Source organism: Haliaeetus leucocephalus, unplaced genomic scaffold, assembly GCF_000737465.1.
Source record: "Haliaeetus leucocephalus isolate CR32 unplaced genomic scaffold, Haliaeetus_leucocephalus-4.0 Scaffold21, whole genome shotgun sequence".
NCBI classification, from domain to species: Eukaryota; Metazoa; Chordata; class Aves; order Accipitriformes; family Accipitridae; genus Haliaeetus; species Haliaeetus leucocephalus.
This window is the reverse complement of record NW_010972457.1, coordinates 1,619,140-1,624,264: the sequence shown is the minus strand read 5'-3', so window position 1 is coordinate 1,624,264 and position 5,125 is coordinate 1,619,140. Positions and strand designations below refer to the sequence as shown.

The 5,125-nt window shown below is 40.2% G+C and overlaps 1 protein-coding gene across 1 annotated transcript in view; it reads right to left on the bottom strand.

The window, feature by feature from the left end:
* Positions 1-5,125, bottom strand: part of ARHGAP10 (Rho GTPase activating protein 10) — a 153,481-nt gene that overhangs the window by 122,771 nt on the left and 25,585 nt on the right. The gene's annotated exons all lie outside the window — the stretch shown is intronic.

The window sequence follows — 5,125 nt, the reverse complement described above, 5'->3', positions numbered from 1 at the left end:
TACAGGGGGACGATCACCTCCCTGCTCCCGCTGGCCACGTTATTGCTGACACAGGCCAGAATGCCGTTGGCACACTGTTACACATACAATACTCACAGAAGAACCCCAAATTTCAAGGATGTTGCCTGAAATTACTACAATACTAATAAGGGATGATGATAAATTACGCAACAATCTGAAGGAAATGTTTTGGCTTTCACCAGTGAACATACCATATCTGTACAACACAGGAAGGGAGTTATGCACAGCATGTACACCTACATACACAGAATTGTTCTATGGAGAAAAAAAAAACAACACAGTGTTCTGCACTCCAGCTCTACTGGCTTTATAGCTCAAGCTTTAGCACTCACTGGTACAAACTGTCCTGGCTGCTCACAAAACTTTAAGTGTGCATGCCTTTTAAATCAGATTATTTATTCATACATCAAGCTTGGAAGCAGAAAACAACCAAGATGATGGAAGAAAGGAAAGTAATTAACTAACAATCCCTGACATAAAACAAAACAAAAATTTGAAAAAAGGCACCAAATGTGAAATATCATTACAACTGTGGGGTATAATTGCCTGACTAGGTCTAAATTTTATCAGGCTGATAGGGAAGGCTAAGTAGTTGTCCTCTGTTTGTCCCACCCTCTGCCCCCACACACATTACCAAAAAAACAGAAAATGTTACCAGTTAAAATCATCATTCAACTTACCCAACTGCCATGTGGTTCACCTCAGTTTATCCATTTAAAGTTCAAATCAACAAGAAAGCAATTTGTTTGGCAGACGTTTCAGTGAAAAGGGCTCGTTTGTAAACTGACTTAAAAATAATAACCAGGTTTAAACAATTTTCTGAGGATCCCACTAAAGAGATGGTGTTTAAACACTCTCTAATCTCTGATTTGAGGCAAATCAACAGACTTTTAGTCTCAAGTGACCAAGCCTGTGTCTTTTGAAACAGAAACATAGGTGACAAGACTGCTACATGGACACTACTGATCTACACAAAGGAAAAAAAAAAGCATAGGCTGTTAAGAAAAAATATGCACTTAAGTATTTTTTTTAAACCTTTTTTTAAGTATATCACAGGCCTGTAGAAAAATAAACACTTTTTTTTTGAAAGCAAAGTCACTTTGAGTCACAGATTCTCAAGTCTCTAGAGGAAAAAGGATTAGCAGGGTAAATTGACCACACACTGGGAACCTACAACCCATAAATCTCAATATAACAGCAGTAGGGTCATGGGGCTCTCTGTGCAAAAGACAGGCACAGCAGAAAACCCTAACCTAGCAAAGCCACATTCAAGACAAACTTCAGGGACTTGAATCACAATAGCCATGCTGGGACACTCCGGTTATTGCATGCTTCTATAACAATCTGCAGCCTCTCTATTTTAGGGAGATTGATTCCCCCCCACCCCCCTCTATTTTTAGTACTTTCTTTCAAGGAGAGAAAAAAATTAGATGTGAGAATATAATTTAAAACAAACTAGGAACTACCCTGGATAGTAGAAGAAACCCCCTTTCTCCTTTTTGAAAGCTCTCTAATTAGCATATGTGACAAAAATGGTCATAGAGGCAGAGCAGGATATATATTCCTGAGAGCACATAGAAGTACCTAAGGAAGACTGGTTAATGTTGCTACAGAGTTACTCATAAAGGTTAGAAAGAACCTGATCCCAGGGGCAGGGGGCACCAGGCTTTTTTTTTTTTTTTGTCTTCTGCCTTCTCTTTGACTTTTTCCTTTAAGTGGAAAAACAAACAAACAAACCTGTCTTTCCTAATGCAATAGCCCTTGATTTCTCATAGGTTTTATATTGCATTGATTCCAGCTGCAAAACCAAAACCTTTAACAAATACTTATCAAAGTTCCTTATCAAAACACACAAACGATGAGGTAAGTCATTTGAGCAGTGACGAACACCTTAAAATTAACCTGGGTAATAAAATTAACCCCACATTTGAACAGATGTGGGAGTGACAGAGTTATTGGACAATGTAAGATACATATTTCCCTAAATGAGACCTTTCAATCTGCCTGCTTCAGTAGCCTGTTCCTTCCCACACTCAAGGGAAAAAGAAAACCTATAACTGAGGCTAACATGAGAGAGGCACAGACTTTCCATATATTCAAAGTCATAAGCTGAAAGCAAGAGAGCGAAAGACAGACCGACTGCCAGTGCAGTGATTACTCAGCTAAGTCAAGTCACGGGACAGCACGGGGTTTAGCTACAATGCAGTATTTCCCCCCCTTCTTTAAGTACCTAACATAGTAGTAAAAAAGATGCAATATCAAAAGTTACCTTTCCAAGGTAAACACATTTCTTGTCCTAGAAAACTGAAATAATGGTATTCTCCTCCCTCAAAGATAAAACCCAAAAGACAGCATTACTAGAACTACTTGAACAAGTTCTGTAGCTAGAGAAACGGCAACCGTAACGCCAGGCATAAAAGTGTTCCCTCAGGTTTTGGTCTCCTGTCTCACCATAACCCTGCCCAATCTTGCTCAGCAGACAACAGCTATCAAGGTTACCATTTGGGACACAGAATACAAACTAGGGATCTAATCCCAGCCCACCTTTCCAAGTGTCACTGTAATTTAAACACCTTCATTTTAAATACACACACAAGAGAGGCATGCGTTGTATGTACAGCTACTTAGACAGTTATTCAGGTTGGATATCCTGCTATGCTTTCTACATTAAAAAACAAAACCCAAATGAGACAATATAAAAAGAAAAATCCACCAGGAGACTCTGCAAACATTTCACAGCTGGTCTCCTTAACACAAGATAACCATCTATGAGCATACTTGAAAAGTCTGTTCTTTCCTCTGAAGAGCCACAGTGAATGAATGCAGTATCCTTGATACAGCCACAACTCGTGGCAGCCTCCGCTCTTCAACTAACAAAGCCTGTTCCTGAAATTCTGCTAGTATTTCTCACAGGCAGTTTCAGACGGCTAACTGGAAGAATCTGTGAAGAACATTTTTAGTTTTGGGAACAGTTTATTTTGTGTGTCTGGAGCACCACCTTTATGAGAAAACGTCCAAGCACTTGAACAACAGCTATACATGGTTGTTACAGAGCAGTAGCATGGATGCTCTGCTGCGTCAAGTTCAGTTCTGCAACAACAGCATGCTCAAGAGCTACTCAACACGCATGTATTTAAAAACAAAACATAATTAGTAGACTATTGTAAAGCAGGTATCCCACGGCAAGCTTTTGAAAAGCTAGCAGTAGTCGCCTGATGAAAGAGAAGAGTCTATCACAAGACAAATCAAGTACACTTTCATTTGCTCAAACCTTATTTTGGATAATTCACAGCTCATTTGCCACAAAAGGCAATACAGCCCAAACAAAAGGAGTCAGGAATCCCAGTTTTGTATCTCACTTGTGCTGCACTGCAGCTTTGTAGTTGTGGGACTATGCTATCAACAAAATGTCCATAAAAAAATCATAGAAGTCAGTAAGAAGTCTGTACAACAAAGGAGCTAACCTCATTCAACCTAGCACATATGGAAATAAGGCAGAAAAATACTGGAAACCCTAAAGCATTCAGTCAATGCATTTACCAATGACAGCTGGAAGAGATATTTGTTGATTTCTGTAGGAAGCAGGAGCTTCTGACCTAGTCCTAATGATGTAAATCAGAACACTTTCTAATGAAGTGCAGTTCATGAAGTGCTGGCAGACTAGAAAGACAAAAGTGGTCCACAGCTGGTTGTCAGAACCATAGTGAACAACCTAATGCACTGTACTGGTACTAGCAACTATCCTACTAGGTCACATCATCTAATGCAACATTTTTACATTAGGATGAATGAATGAGAGATGCATTCAAAAGTCAAGCATGCTTAGCTCCCCCGAAGAAATAAAATTTGAAATAAGAATTGAAGACAAGGTAGTAGCTCATAGCTTCTTGCTTTTGCTTCTGCTCCTCGCAAACAAAAGCTCTTTATGAATGTTGCAGAAAGCTGCAACGTATGAGAAAGATCCCATGGCCAGCACACACATTTGCTTTAAAAATCCTTGTTAATCTCATTTTCTAGTCCCAGTTCGCACCAAAAAATAATTCCTACACTAAAAGTTCCTCAATGCATTTCTTCCTGCATTTACTAATGTTTCTTCTCATGTCCAGGTTTTATACTAAAATTGTTGCTGAAGCAGGGGAAAAGAACCCCCATTTTAACACATCAGCTGTGATATTCCAAAATAAATTGGACTGTTAAGCAGCATTAGGCTCTACATTCATTAGTCAAACTCAGATTTCCATTTTCTACTCCGCGCATTTAAACTGGCACTTTTCCATGACTTAGAAGAACTGGATGCAACACACATACACAATCTACAAACACGACTCAATGAAAAGCACTTGTTCAAGGCCTAGGCTGTTCCAATCTGTTCCATTGCTGTTCTGAGTATGCCTAGTATGGAACAGTATCAAGAGTCACAGACCACAGCACCTTGCCTGCTTCACAGATCGTCTATGTACACCTCTGCTTTCCTCAGACACTTTGCTGGGGAAACTTTACAGGTAGGCCAAAGAGAACCTCTTATAGCTGGATGAGAGACCAGTCACACAAGTAGCACCTTCCAGACTCTGGGGAGGGAGATGAGAGGCAGATGAAGCAGTTCAATGAGGCTCAGCAGCACAGGCCAGGCCACTAATACAGCCACAGGAGGTTTGTGCTTTCTCTTACTAGTATCACGATGATTTAGGGTTACCTGCGTTTTTAAAAAATTACAATACTGTGGCAGTACTGTTTCTCACTGTCCTGCACAGATGAAGGCCATGCTGGCACGAAACTCTCAGGCAGGATCAGTCAGAAGCTACGTAACAAAGAACATTAAGCCTTTAATGATTATTAGCTTCAGCAACTAAGGGTGCTTTACTTTTGAATTGGCGCTTTTGGTCAGGATTCACCCTGTTGATAAAGCTTTAGACCTATATGCCTACCCTATGCTGGTGATTCTCCAGCTGCTGTCCACTGGACCTCTAGTAACCTGCAAAACCTGCTAGATGTGGCTCATTGCGACTCCATAAAATTATAAGCTCCCTGACCTTTCTATCCAAAAGACCAAAGTCCATGAGAAACTTTTGAGGGTTGACACCAGCCAAAACAAATTGGGGGGGGG